We start from the raw sequence: 16,031 nt of genomic DNA on the forward strand, positions 1-16,031 counted from the left end.
GCATGTTTGGGGAATGGGGGCAGGTTACATGATATTAGTGTAGTTGAATGGAAAGGCATGGTGGCAGAGGAGGCTGCAGAAAGACTCTGGGGCCACATTGGTTTGTATATCTGCTTTCTATGGTACTGTGGCAGCCAGTCTATCATTTCCACATCTTTTCTCTTTCATTTAATTTTTGAAGGCCACGCTAGCTCAAGCTCTAGTAATAGGTCTTCATTTAGTTCCTATATTAATTTAGGGATATAAAGAAGCCTGCATTTTTGGGCTACCATGTAAAGATGAGCAGACTGTGCACTGCACAATTCCCAGGAACAGTTACAGATCCAGTACAGTACATGACAGTACTGTGCTCCCTCATTCTCCCTATATTTCTAATGAAATACATTTACAAATTGATAAATTGCTGGAAGTGCAACACGTTGAGAAATACTTTTAACTATCTTTCCTCTTTACCCATTATATAGTCCTGAAGACCGCCTGATTCTTTCATTTTCCTCAGTCTGTGAGGGTTATATTACAGAAAAAATTGTGTTGCTTTTTTACGATGCTTCCACATTCTAACTCTCAAAAATCAAAGGGTACCTATTTTCAACCATTCTATATTGGGTAGGATTCTGATGTTGCAGTTCCTGGGTTCAAATTCTGGCTCCATCACTTAATGTGTGATCTTGTGCAAACTATTTAACTTCTCTGTGCCTCATTTTCCTTAGTTGTAAATAGGAATAATAAGAGCTCCTACCCTATAGGGTTAATGTAAGAAATAATTGAGATAATCTATGTAAAGCACTTAGCACAGTGACATAGGGAGTGCTCATAGGTGTTTGCAATTATGCTACTAAATTATTATTGCTGATACTGGACTTCCAGGTTGAGCCTGCTGGGCAGAATTCCTCCTGTGCCCCTACAGTTGGGACTGCCCATCCAGAGCCTGTCCATTTCCAATGAGCAGGGCAGGTGTCCACATTCCTCCCAGGTTGTTCATTCCACGAGAGTTAGCCAGATAATCCCCACCTATGGGTTGACAGATCACAAACATACACACACACACGGTGCACACAACTTCCCCTTTACTTCAGAAACTTCTAACAACAATGCCACAAAATCAGGATGCTGTTAGGGCTTCCCTCCCTGTCTCTTTCTCCAGTCTAGTCCATTCAAACATCATTGTTGGGTTTGAGAGGGAAATGGGGGGTACATGAGTCCCCAGAACGTTTCATGGGTAACAGTGGAGCCCTGGCAGATAACAATGGTTTTTGGTAAAGGATGAGCCCAAGAAGGAGAGAGGAGACAGTTTTGTTGCTGCTTTTAGTGGTGGTCAGTGTGTACATGTGTCAGATTGTAAATGGGGCAGACAATATGTCAGATCTGGAGAGGGACCTGGAAATCAATGATCAAGTTGCAAGGGGAGAGGGGTCTAGGGTCAGGTGAACAGTGAGAGAGGAGGAATACACTGGCAAGTTGAAAAGCAGGATTCAACAATGAGTAAGGACCAGAGAATCATAGCACCTCTTCTCTCACCAAATCATTTACTCATTCATTTGACAAATTGTTATTGAGCATTGACTATGTGCTGGGATGTGCTAGATGCAGGGTATTCAACAAAGAACAAGACAGAATGCCTACCTTCATGGCGCTATCATCTAAAGGAAACAAATACACACATTAGTGGTGAGAAGTTATATCCTAGAAGTAAGTGCAAGGCATTATGGATATGAGGGGGTGTCATGTGGTCTGGTAAATTTTCTTGGAGAAAATTTGGTGCTTTCAGGAACAGCCATGGGATCAGCACAGCTGGGGTATACTGTGGGAGTAAAGTGAGGTGAGGATAGAGAGGTAAACAGGAGCAATATTATAAAAACCATCTTAGGATCAAAGATTAAGGAAATTGTTCTTTGTTATCAGGGCACTCTGCAATGCAAAACTTAAATATTAGTTATATCTCAAGGCTTGGAATCCAGGGAGGGAAATTTGGTGGTTGTTTCCTTGAATATATTATATATAATATGAAAACTCAACTGAGGATATTTACTGGAAGGCGCCTCCTCCCTTATGTTTTCCTTTATGAGAGATGAAAGATTGTCCCTGTCTGTGGCAGGGCACTCTCCAAAGAGAAGTGATACATCTTCAGCCCCACCTAGCATCTTTTCCTCTTTAGAGCAAACCTTGTGCCAGCCTATATGTTTGCTGTGGATGGGTTTTCATAAAGCTGTAAAGAAGAAAAGGAAACCTATCATTTATTACCTTCCCATAGCCACATTCATATTCCTAAGCCTGGCCTTCAAGGTCATCTAACTTCTTCCACCCAAACTCATACTATTCCCCATGCATGGGTCCTCTTCTCTGGTCAAATGGATTGCAGAACATGATATGTACCTCCCTGCTTTGGTGCCTCTGATCTTGTTTTTCTTTCTAGTCTTGCCCTCTTCCAGCCTCAGTTTCCTCATCTATAAATTGGGGATCATAATATCTTATTGAGGATGTTACACAGATCATGTGTCTGAAAGTACCCAGCATAGTGCCTGGCACAAAAAACATCATTCAACAAATGCAAGCATTTGCAAAACTCAAGTTCTAGATCCTTGTCTGCATGTCGCAAACTTCAATACTCAAGTGTTTTCAGGGCTGGGTATCACACGAGTGGTGAGAACCAGAGCAAATAGGCAAGGGCATGCTCTGCTTAGAGGCAATGAACATGCACAGAAACAAAAACGAAAATACACAAACAAAAATGCCTCGGACCTCTTTTGGTTTAAACCCACCACTTTGGAATCCTTTTGACGTTTGCCTCATTACTTAGACGGTAAATATTTCTTCTTATGTAATTCTATTTCATCCAGTGGCCACTTTGTACCACTTATTTTTCACTTTATATTTTTTGTGGTGTTATTTATATTTCAGTGTAAGTTTTTTGACACTCAGGATTATTATGATAACCAAGTGAAATCACATATGTCAAGAATCTAGTGCCTGGCATCAATGGTAGCTTTCCTGTTATTCATAATGATAATGATGCTATTATCAGTCTCTTAAATTCAGAGACCAGGTCTCTAAAAGTTCCAGGAATTTCCTTCCTGCTTGTTGACTTGGCAAAGAACAATAATAAAAACAATGATGGCTTCTGCTTATTGAGTGATTAACCATAGGACAGGAACTATTAGGAGTGTTTTACGTGCCTGAACTCATTTCTGCTCATGATAACCTGTGAATAGGCCCTATTGGTATAATGCCTGTTGTAGAGATGAAGAAATTGAGGCAATGAAAGATCAAGTAACTAACCAAGTAGTTAAGAAACAGCAAAGGCACGTGTACGCCTATGTAACAAACCTGCACGTTCTGCACATGTATCCCAGAACTTAAAGTGTAAAAAAAAGAAAAAAGAAATGGCAGAGCTAGGATTTGAACTAGGTGGCTGGCCCCAGAGCCTATATACACAGTGAGTATAGCTCTATACTCACTTTCTGACCAACTTCTGTTCATCCTTGAAGGGCCAGGTCACATGTTACCTCCTCTCCTACTTTCCACGCAGAGTTAGTTGCTCCATCCTAGGTACTGTCATAGTACTTTAAATGTAGCAATTATCCAGATCTACAGCAATTATCACATTAACGTTGTTTATTTTTATGTGTGTGTTTATTTGTATGTGAGTTTCTTATGGAAGAATCTGTGAATTACTCAAGGCTGTATACTTAGCATAGGGCTTGGCACATATCTGATACACAAAACTATACATTGAGTCTTAACTGAACTAGTAATTCAGCTAAATTTGATGATCATGATGATGATAGTGGCTGGAGATGAAACACTGTTGAATGGAAATTTCAAATGGTAAGAACCATAGTGCTGAGCTACTGACTGTGCCATGAGTTTGGTGATATTTTTGCTGTTCTTTTTTTTTATTGGAGTAGTTAAATGACTCCTATTTAAGATGTCTCAGGGCTCCTAAGCCCTTTTTAGCTACCTGTCTTCCCACCCACTCCCTTCTGAGAAGGACTAGCTCATGGCAGATGTGACTGCCTCGCGAATACCAACAAAAGAAACAAAGAACGTGCTGAAACCTATGCCTTGCAACAGTTATTAAAATTTCACCAGAGGTTACACAAACAAGCTGAAAGAATGACTGAAGGAGGCTTAGCCCCACCCCAACATAAGCCATGATCCGTATTTTAGTATAACAACACCTTACATTTGCATAGTGCTTTAAAGTGTATAATCCTCTCCCCTCTATTATTTCATCTGATTCTTACAACTCATTGGATCAGACAGGAGAGGCTCAAAGAGAGAAAGAGACTTGTCTCACATCATGTGGCCAGTGAAAAACAACATTGGGAGGAGGACCTGTCTTCCGTACAACATTTATGCAACGTGCCAGACGAGATGGCCCAAGTGGGAGGTTCCTGTCCCCAGAGTGCGTATGTCTGGTCTCCTAAGTACTATGAGACAGAAAAGATTTTGCAGATGATAGACATGAAAACACTGAAGAATGGGTCAAGGGATAACATGCTGAGGGTCAAAGAGAAGTTGAAGAACATGAGCTTAGGGGTGGAGGGGAGTACAAGGTGATATCCACTCATGGGGGACCAAAAGAGAAGCTCTGTTACAGAAGGAGGTCGCATATTGAAGTTCACAGGATAAAAATAAAAATTTAAAGCATTCTGCTTCAAAAGAAGAGATGAGATAGGCATGCCCGAGTTCAGAAGACAGAGGAGGTTTCAATCAGCGTGAACTGCCTGGGCAAACTGTGTTATGTTGAATGCTTTTCAAGGACTCTTCTTTCTCTATGTTGTCATGCCCTCCCAGGGGATCTAAGAGACCCATCAGATCCCCGGCCTGTGCTTTCCACTTCAATTCCCTGTTCCCACCATACTGGGCTTACTGTCTGTAAAGCTATAGGAATGTGGAGAAACCCAGAAGCAGGAAACAGGGTGAGAACGCCTTCTTTGATGTCGGCACTTAAGTTTGCTTTGTGATTCCTCGTGTCTTGTGCCTCTAGTTCCTGCAGACTCTGCGGGCTCTGGTCTCAGATCCTCTTCCTGTGGCCCACTCTCCTGGGCGTCAGGTGCCAGGGCTGCTCTGGTTCTTGGTTGTTCAGGCTGCCCTTTGCCTCAGGTCTGCGACCCTGTCTTCTCCTGCACTGCCGACCACAGGCTCAGGCTGGACTTGCTCTATTCTGGCTCCTGGCTACAACCATTTGCTGCCAGTAGCCTGGTGCTGACGGGGTCTCCACCTACTTTCTCAAAGAATATGGGACTATACTAGAAACTGTCTGCAATAAGGTAGCATTTGTCCCATTTGGGAATACCTGCTAATCGGTTCATGTTTATAAAGATGCAGCTCACGGCCCATGAGCTCTTGCCAGTCATGACAGAGAGAAAAAGAGACAGAGAGAGTTCCAGCCATCTGCAAATGTAAAACAAGGCAGAAACACAGCGCATTCTCAAATACAGCTGAAAGCACTGCAGCGTAGGCAGCTGAATCCCATTAAGAAATCATGAGGAATCTCTGTATTCCTGCCATTGTGACCAAGAAGAAAAAAATCTCTAAGGATTTCAAAAAGAAAACATTTATGACCAGCAGACTTAAAGTTCTACAATATCTCACGAAAACAGAAAACAGTCACACGCACTCCTCTGACACTTTCTAATGGCCCTTACCTAGGGAGAATTTCCACTTCCCTCAACCAAGGAGCATCTGCATCTGCAGGAAAAAGTCAGAGCCAGGTGGCCCCCTCCGCTGATGCCAGATCCAAAGTCCTGATGTTCAGGGAGTGCCGACAAGGCTCTCTCTATATTCACAGCCTATCTTTGTAAAGGTTATTTCCTGTCGATAGATAAGTTGGAATTACTTATCTGCCTTAATTCCTTTCTCCCCAATTTTTAATTCAGACTGCCTCTGGATCTTAAAGTTAAAATGTAAGCCATATTTTTACAAATTGAATCTTAAAATTCAAATTTAAGCCATTCTCAGCAATGAAAGAGGATTGATAATGTTCCTAGCAGCCATTTTGAGTGACTGGTGGGGCATCATCTCTCTGGGCATAAAAGTGGTCTTTTAATAGGCTCCATGCTGTGATAAAAAAGGCCAAATTGGTCTTACACGAGAGCAACACATTTACTTTGTATTTCTTTATTATCCTTTTAAAAATTTCTTATTTTATTTTTAATTTTTATGGGTACATAGTATGTGTATATATTTATAGGGCACATAAGATATTTTGATACAGGCATGCAATGTGTAATAATCACACCAGGGTAAATGGGGCATTCATCACCTCAAGCATTTATACTTTCTTTGTGTTACAAACTATCCAATTATATTATTTTAGTTATTTTACAGTGTACAATAAATCACTGTTGATCAGAATCGCCCTGTTGTACTATCAAATATTAGATCGTATTCATTCTATCTAACTATATTTTTGTACCCATTAACTATTCCCACTTCCCCCACCCCACCCACTACCCTTCCCAACCTCTGGTAACCATCATTCTACTCTCTATACCCATGAGTTTGATTGTTTTAATTTTTAGCTCCCATAAATGCGTGAGGACATGTGAAGTTTGTCTTCCTGTGCCTGGCTTGTTTCACTTAACATAATGTCCTCAAGTTCTGTCCATGTTGCAAATAACAGGATCTCTTTCTCTTTTATGGCTCAATAGTACTCCGTTGTGCATACATACCACATTTTCTTTATCCATTTTTCTCATGATGGACATTTGTATTTTAATAATTCAAAATGAATATAAATCTCAAAAAAGAAGACTTCTTATCAGGGTAGCTTTAAAGGCTCTGTGGATATTTAGATTCTATTTTTGCATGTGCCCTGATCTATGCTTGGAAAACCATGGTCCAATAAATTCCAGGGCACAACCAGAAGAGGCTGGAAAGGCTGAGCAATGAGAGGGAGAGCCTGAAAGGTGGTGGCTAAGGGCAGAGAGAATTGATGTTTACAAAACCATAAGGGCTAGGCAGGGCTGGCAGGGCAAGCACATGAAGACCTTCCTGAGGGTTAATCAAAAGTGGCTTTAGCACAAATCAAAGGAAGTATGAAGTCATCCTGTGGCTAGCAATTGTATGAAAACTGTTACCCAAGAGATGCTTCATAGAAAATAAAAAAATAGGTTGAAGAGGGTGATGAATTTAGTAATAACTAATTATTATGGGATTCTGGGAATGCCTCCTAGAAAGCAATCTTGTCTTGTTTCTTTCCCTAAATATCCCTAATTGTCATTGTATTAATAGCATCAGGTTACTTGGTTAGAGAGACAACCAGCCCTGTGGTCTGACTGACACATGGTGATTCTTTGACTCCTTTGTGCAAATGATGGTCTTGGTAAGTAGTCATCTGCCTCCTACCTTGCTTCATTTAAGGTAAGCATCCAGTCTCCTGAATTTAATAACTTGGACATAGAGATTTGAGGCACGGGGACTGTTTTCATCACCATAACTTGAATACAAATGACCACCGTGATGTTGGCTCCACAGTAGCATCCTAAGAATTAAGTATGCCAGCAGAGCATCATAAATACTGTTTCAGCCTAATGTAGGATTCCTTTCTATGCCTTCCCTGAGATCTGGCTCCTCACAATATTTACTTTCTTATAAAGTACTAAAGGAAAGTAGCAAATGGATGAGGGAGGAGTGTATTCCTGGAATATCTGTTTCACCTTAAGACATTTCCTCTGTCCCTTTTCACCCTTCTTTCCTCCCCTCTCTCTCTCCCGCTCCTTTGTCTCTCATTGGCATAAGAGGTGATAACAGGGCCAGCTGGGCATTGAAATGTCAGTGGTCTCCTCAGAATTCCAACACCAGGTCACCTTATTGGCCTATAACCCCTGCTTTCCTTCCAGTAAGTGGCTAGTTACGGGACCTAGCAAGGGCATTTTAAAGCACTGACTGAGGACAAAGTGGGGTTTAAGTGATGCATAACCCCCGTTTATCCCCCATAGTCTATCTTGGCTAGAAGCCTATCATAGGACTATCAAGGGCAGCTGAGTCTTCCCCAAAATGAACAAGGAAACAACTTCATTTCCATATCTCAGCTGTGTCTGAAGGACCAATGTCTAGATAGATCCCCTTCTCTCAGATGATTTTTGTGTGTGGGGGTAGGGAGGGGAAAGTGTTTTCTATGAAAGCATCATATGATAAAACCTAAGAATGTGAAGAAAATTAGTCTTCTCTCTCTCTCCAAAAATTTACTGTTAAAACTTCAAGTGGGTCTATAAGCCTCTGACTCTTCAAGTATGTATTGAAATAGAACAAAAGGACTAGTTTGAGGAGACAGCATTAAGCTTAGTTGATGGAAAGTAAAAGCTCTTTGAAATAATTCCCTTAAAGACCTTGGCCTTCTGAATTCAATTTGCTCCCTTTTCAACCACCTTAGGCATTCGTTTTTAATAAGTCTTTACCAAGTAAATGATTCAACAAAGGAACTCAAAACTGTGTTTCTGACTGGCAAAAGAAGTACAGATTCCAGAAAAATGTTTCTCATTTTTCTACATCACTAATTCAAACTCAGAAATCTCTTGTTTATTGGACACTTGTTTAATCCTAATGTTTTACATATCTCTCCTCTAAGAATCCCCTTTCTCTCTGTCTCCCTTCTCTCACCAAAGCCATCTATAGGGCAATATGTCACAGATGCAACTGTACCTTTCCAGCATATGCTATGAAATATTTCAAATTATGCTAAAATGAGATTTCCTAATGATATATAACTGTTATTCATTCATATTAGCATTTATGTGAAAGATTAGGGAAAGTTCCTTCTCCTGAAATATTTGCAAACTGATGACGTGTTTTGCTTTGTACATTGAATAGAGGTAAGGGAAATAAATCATCTTTCAAGATCCTCTTCTTGTCCTTTGATCTTCGGCACTGGGGTCACCCAGCTGGCTTTTCAAATTTTGCTCCAAGGGCTGGTGAACATTAGAGGAGCTAATAGCAGGCACTATTCTGTACTCTCCTATCACTATGGATAGGCTATGAATGATGCTTTTCCATATTTTATCATGTCCCTAATTCTATCTGGCCTTATGCTGGAGGGCCAGCAGTGGCCAAGGAACTAGAAGAGCAGAGAACAGGGAGGTGACATAATAACAAACCTTCATAGAAGATAAAACATAGTAGTGGTGGTGCTGCTGGTCTAGTGGGGATGAGAAAACTTACAGGTAGGTGAGCCATGCAAAGGAGAGACACTTGATATCTCCCCTGTCTGCTTGTTTTAATGAGACAAAGTTTGATGTAACCTTTTTGAATTTATAAATCTATTAATAAAATCTTTAATCATGGCTAATATTTATTAAGCCAGGTATTTGCTAAGTACTCCTGGATTATCTGCATTATTTTTTTAGAGCAATCCTCACTAGTACAGTCTATTAGTATCTTCATTATATAAATGAGGAAATTGAGTCTAAGAGAATCTGATACCTACTCATCAAGAAATATGTATGATTTGGAGAAGAAATCACGCATATCTTTGCAAATGAGGCATCATCTTCAGCAAAGGTACTCTTGGGAGCCACATTTACCAATCATTTAAGAACGACAGTATCTTTATATGTATTCTTTTTAAGTTTAGCAGATAATTAATTAACAGGGATCAGAGGTGAAATTCACACCAGATCAGAGGTGAAATTTCTGCTGGGTAGCTATCTAGGCTGTTTTTCAGAATTGGTGATACTGGATAGTGTGGAGAACTCCAGCATACCCTAAACACTACAAGAGGACAGAATCACATTTTGTGTGACAACATAAATCCTTCGTAAAGGACGATACAATCCTTTGCAAATGACTTCAGAGGCACACTGCAGCATCGAACTCCTCAGCTCAAGTGATCCTCCTGCCTCAGCATCCCAAGTAGCTGGGACTACAGGCATGTGCCACCAGGTCTGGCTAATTTTTATTTTTTGTTTTTTATAGAGATGAAGTCTCATGATGTTGCTCGGGCTAGTCCCAAACTCTCGGCCTCAAGCGATCCTCTTGCCTCAGCCTCCCAAAGTGCTGGGGTTACAGTCATGAGCCTTCATGCCCAGCCATGCTGTGGATGTTAATTATGTTAATTATAAAAGGCAGCCATCTTAGTAGCTGGACACCCATTTATAGATGTGTCTTGCATGACTATTTTCCTCCTCAAAGCTAACAAGGGATATAAATCATTTCATTAGTTGACAATTTCTACTGAACACATCGTTTTGACGGAGTCCCATATTAGATAGAATTTAAGTTGTCATAAAGACAGTATGTTTGGAATAATGTATGATTTTATGAAGCAAGCTTGTTAAATGAGGAATGGATGAATCTGAAGGAAAGGGCAATGGAGCAAAGAAAGGAAGAGACATTAAAGTCCATTAAATTCAATCAACCCAGAGAGATATTTTCTATTCCTTTGGTCCATGAAACCTATCTAAAATTGGTTCTCAAAACTGTATGTGCATCAGAGTCAACTGGAAAGTTTATTAAAGCACAGTGGAGAGCCTGAGAATTTGCATTTTTAACAAGTTCCCTCATGGTGCTGATGCTGCTGGTCTGGGAACCACATTTTCAGACCCACTGCTCTCAAATGTATTTAGAATTGTACATGATTGGAGATCTTACTTGACTTTTCCCAGATTACAGTCCAGAGATCTGTCCAAGGCCGACACCATCTTTAGATTTCTTAAACTTGGGTTTTTTTTTTTGAAACAAGGTTTATAGGTTCACATTTAGCACTTCTTACCTGATGAAATTTGACAAGTTTCCAACCAGAAGAAGCTTCATAAGAAAAAAACAGATATGAAGGCTGTTGAGAGAAAAGTAAGGAACAATCAAGAAAAGAAATATAAATTTCTATTTTTATAATTAGCATTAACTTTTAGACAGATTAAACATCACTATTCCAGAGATACATCAATTTTATTTTCTCCACCATTTTTATTAGCAACTTTAACAAATTTGCAGATGAAAAATTGGACTAACAATGTGACAAGTTAAAAAGAAAATTCTCGGTTGGGCGTGGTGGCTCACACCTCTAATCCCAGCACTTTGGGAGGCCGAGGCGGGCTGATCACGAGGTCAGGAGATCCAGACCATCCTGGCTAACACAGTGAAACCCTGTTTCTACTAAACATACAAAAAATTAGCCGAGCGTGGTGGCGGGTGCCTGTATTCTCAGCTACTTGGGAGGCTGAGGCAGGAGAACGGCGTGAACCCAGGAGGCAGAGCTTGCAGTGAGCCGAGATCGTGCCACTGCACTCCAGCCTGGGCGACAGAGCAAGACTCTGTCTCAAAAAAAAAAAAAAGAAAAAGAAAAAAGAAAATTCTGGCTGGGCCAGCTCTTTGGGAGGCTGACGTGGGCACATCACTTGAGCCTAGGAGTTTGAGACTAGCCTGGGCAACATGGCGAAACCCTGTCTCCCCAAAAAATACAAAAATTAGCTGAGCAGGGTGGCATGCCTGTAGTCTCAGCTACCAGGAAGGCTGAGGTGGAGGTCAAGGCTGCAGTGAGCTCTATTCACACCACTGCACGCCAGCCTGGGTAACAGAATGAGATTCAGAAAAAAAAAAAAAAAAGGAGAAAGAAAGAAAAGAAAATTAATTCTGTTATTAAATAGAAAGTGACAATAATGTCAGCGTTACAATAAAATATTCTAAACAATGTTAATTAGTGTTTATTCTGACCCTGGTATTGTTTGCCTAAGTTAAGGCACTATTTTTAGTAACCAAAGTATTTTGGTTACCTTTTTTTTCTTTTTTTGGCATTCCAAAGTCTGCTTCCTAATGCGAGGCTGTTGTCTGCTTATTGGATAATTTATTTCTTTTTCTGATTACCAAACAATTTGGGAAACTCTGAGAACCATAAAGAAATGTCTGAGAGGCACATCTGTGTAGTGTTTGTGAGGGCTAGCATGAAGACAGGGCTTCTTCAGTAAAAGCCTTTCTGGCTGGGCACAGTGGCTTACACCTGTAATCCCAGCACTTTGGGTGGCAGAGGTGGGGAGGATCACCTGAGGTCAGGAGATCAAGACCAGCCTGGCCAACGTGGTGAAACCCCATCTCTACTAAAAATACAAAAATTAGCCAGGCATGGTGGCACATGCTTGTAATCCCAGCTACTCAGGAGGCTGAGGCAGGAGAATTGCTTGAACCCGGGAGGCAGAGGTTGCAGTGAGCCAAGACTGCGCCATTGCACTACAGTTTGGGCGACAGGGGCAAAACTCCATCTCAAAAAAAAAAAAAAGTAAAAGCCTTTCTGGATATTTTATTAGCATTTTCAGGTAAGGGAAGAAATACAATGTTTTCCTTTGGTCAGGCAATCAATTCACACCAGAGCTGGTCCCTTCACCACAGCCTCTTGATCCCCTATCATATCAAGCCCATTGGACTTAGGAATCTGTAGAGGTCATTGTTTCCGCACTTCTCCTTCACTCACAAATGGTGCTGGACAATTCAAACCACTCCCAGAACCGTCCTTGGGCAGCCTGGCACAAATGCCCAGCTGTTTTGGATTTTTGGCCTACTGTTGGCCACACAGAGATAACTTTAACAGGCCAGTACAAGGCAAAAAGTTTCTTGCAGTGTTCACTATTTCTTAGTCACCCCTCCTCACTTCCATATAGGGACAAAGATAGTGGTCACTCATTTCTTGAGCTTCAACGCTTGCTCCATTTCTCTTCCCATTACACCTGTTTCTGGATTAAGGCTGCTTACAGCTCACGCTCTACTCCTCCAAAACACTATAAGAAGAAGGCCCAGAGAGTTCTGACTTGTGAATGCAAAATAGGAGCTTGACATTCTTTAGCTGGACCTATCATTCTTCTAATGCCTAAATCAATGGAAGGTTTCCTGCAGACAAGAATTGGCTCAGAACATTTCTCATTCACAGTCAAGGCTTGTAAGGAACAACATCACCTCCATGGGACTAAATATAGCCTATGATATTTTTATTCTAGAAAAGACATAAATGAACTCATAGCTATTTTGCCAAGTGCTTTCTTCTTAAACATTTATGGCAAGCCAGTGCTTCCCAGCTCGTCAGGGCAAGATGCCTACAGATGTTAACTTGTTAGCTTGCCTAGGCTAGAAATTCAGGAACTTCGAGACACGAAACTCATTCCTAGTATAACTACGTATTTGTGTGTCAGCAAAGACTATTTTCTTTTCCCTTTATTAAGAAAAATACCAACTGCAAACATTTATTGAGCTTTGAGATAGCTATAAAAGAAGTATTAGATATGAGTCTTGTTCTGGAAGTGCTTATGATCAAGTCTGAATACAAAATCTGTACATATGAAATAATTAGAAACAAAGAAAGGAGAGAGGTAAGCATTAACTGTGCAGTACAGACCTTACAGATGTATTATGTCAGAGTGTTGAGGATAGCTTTAAGAAGGATGTGATTAAGGCAAATAAAGGAGGCACATGATTTCTACAAAAAGATGGGTTGGACAGGGCATAGTGGCTCATATCTGTAATCCTAGCACTCTGGGAGGCCAACACAGGAGGATTGCTTGAGGCCTGGAGTTTGAGATCAGCCTGGGCAACATAGCAAGATACTGTCTCTACAAAACGATTAGCCAGGCATGTTGGCACATGGCTATAGTCCTAGCTACTAAGGAGACTGGGGCAGGAGGATGGCTGGAGCCCAGGAGTTGGAGGTTGCAGTGAGCTATGATGCCTCCCTTGTACTCTAGTCTGGGTGACAGAGTGAAACCTTGTCCCTAAAAGAAAACAAAATCAAAAACAGATGGGTAGTCATGGTAGCATCTAGAAGTCTCATACTGGTAACCAGAGGGTTAAGGGACTTTTTAATTTGACCTTCACTCCTTTCAAAACAAATTTGAGTTAGTTGCCAACATTAACAAGTCAGAAGATTTTACATTAAAATACATTTTTTCTTTTAAAAAATGAAGAGTCTGTCAAAACCTGGCCTACGTTTCTGCATGAACTGCAGCTGAGTAGCACCCATCCCATCAGATGGGGCACTAACTACTCCTTCTCCACCTCCCATATCACTTCCTGTTGCTTCTCCCACTTAAACTGCTGCTTTGCTCATCTGTAGCAACTGTCTGGCTCTTGTGGGCATTTGTGTTTTCAATCCCTGCTGTGCATTAACAGAGCGTCCTGCATAGGGGGCCTGTGACAAATGCTCAACCTCAACCAATTCTATGAAAACAAGTGATCCTGCCCTCTCAGTCCAACTTCTGCAAGGTAAAACAACTTATACACAGAAGGATACTTTACAGAATTTTGTTCTTAGTCTAGAGAGGAAACTATCATGGACAACACATGCAAATAATTTAACTTTTGGTTTTGAAAGTATTGGGTTGGTGCAAAAGTAATTGTGGTAAAAAGTAATGGCAAAACCGTAATTACTTTTGCACCAACCGGATACATTGGGTATAATGACTCAAAATCCCTATTTGAGGATGGTGGGTTGCCTGCCTACTGTGTAGGAAGGTTGGAGCTTCATTAACTCTTTCAGCTCATTGAATTTAAAAAAGACCCAGGTGAAACAAATACTACATGGGAAAATTTGGATTGAAAAGTGGATAAACTGAGGTTGCTTATTCTATTTTTCAGAAAATGTCCCTATTTTACAAAGAATTTTTAAAAGCAAAGTTGTTCATATATATTTAAAATATGGTCAAATCTACCTGAAAAGTAGCACTGTGTATTCTATAAAGCCAGACACATCTGTATGGGTCTTTACTGTGGACAATCGATTCTTCACTGTTTGCTTTGAGGAAATGGATGTTGCATTCAAGTGGCTGGTCAATGCAAGCTGCGCATGTTCGATTTGGAATGAGTTTTCATGCTGGTACTGGAATGGTCATTCATTTGTTCATTTGACTATCCTAAATGCATACATTTCTTTAGCCCAGTGGGCTTTGTCTTGAGACGGAGTCTCCCTCTGTCGCCCAGGCTGGAGTGCACTGGCGTGATCTCGGCTCACTGCAAGCTCCACCTCCTGGGTTCACGCCATTCTCCTGCCTCAGCCTCCTGAGTAGCTGGGACTACAGGAGCCCACCACCACACCTGGCTAATTTTTTTGTATTTTTAGTAGAGACGGGGTTTCACCATGTTAGCCAGGATGGTCTCAATCTCCTGACCTTGTGATCTGCCCGCCTCGGCCTCCCAAAGTGCTGGGATTACAGGCGTTAGCCACCGTGCCCGGCCACTGTCTTGACTCTTTTAATAAACAGCTCTGTGAACTTGGAGAGATCCATTAAACTTTCCTGGTTTTTGTTCCTCAAATGACGGAACATAACAACACAATGTGCCCCAATTCATGACTTGCATCTAAGGCCTCCCCACCTCTAGAACTGCTGCTGTTCCCCGAGGCCCCATTTCCTTCATTGTTAATGGAGGTGGTTGGGCTAGATCTTCAGAGCCTATTTTTACCATGGCATTTTCTGGCTCTTGGTGATTCATTTAAACAAGACAAGGACAACCCACAACTACCACCCCCACCACCAGCACCACCACCATCACCATCACCCCCATCAAAAACCTCTGTCTATTTTTCAAGACTGAAAGTGAAAAGGGTTGTTTCTTTTCAAATATTTAAAAACAAACCCAAACTACCTTTGGGCAAGAAGGCTAGAAGAGCATGCCTCACCTCATACCATCAATTCTTGGTACTTGAACCCAGTGGGCTAATCCAGTATTGTTCTAGCAGCGCCTTGAAGCTTAATAGAGCTCAACTACAGCTGCCCCCAAGTGGATTACACTAGTTTTTGGCACGTGTAAGCCAAGTGTACAACTTTCTGTGAAGAAGTCGCTTCAGTTTGGGAAAAATTGTCTAATTTGGCCATTCAATTTGCATTGTTCTGAAAGTTGCCAGACTTGTCCTGCCAGGCATTAGTGTCAAGAACTTTCATCTTCTTTGGCTCCACCTCCTCTCTCTGTGTACACAGAAGAACAAAGGGAGGAGGCCCTGAGGCAGTGCCATCCAAGGAGCCAAACCCGGTCTGGGTTTTGAATTGATGACTTTTGAATTATAAAAGCTTTTCCAAGGAAGTTTTATCTCAAGACTTTTATGGGTTTTATAAACA

Source organism: Symphalangus syndactylus, chromosome 8 (genome assembly GCF_028878055.3).
Source record: "Symphalangus syndactylus isolate Jambi chromosome 8, NHGRI_mSymSyn1-v2.1_pri, whole genome shotgun sequence".
Taxonomy (NCBI): Eukaryota; Metazoa; Chordata; class Mammalia; order Primates; family Hylobatidae; genus Symphalangus; species Symphalangus syndactylus.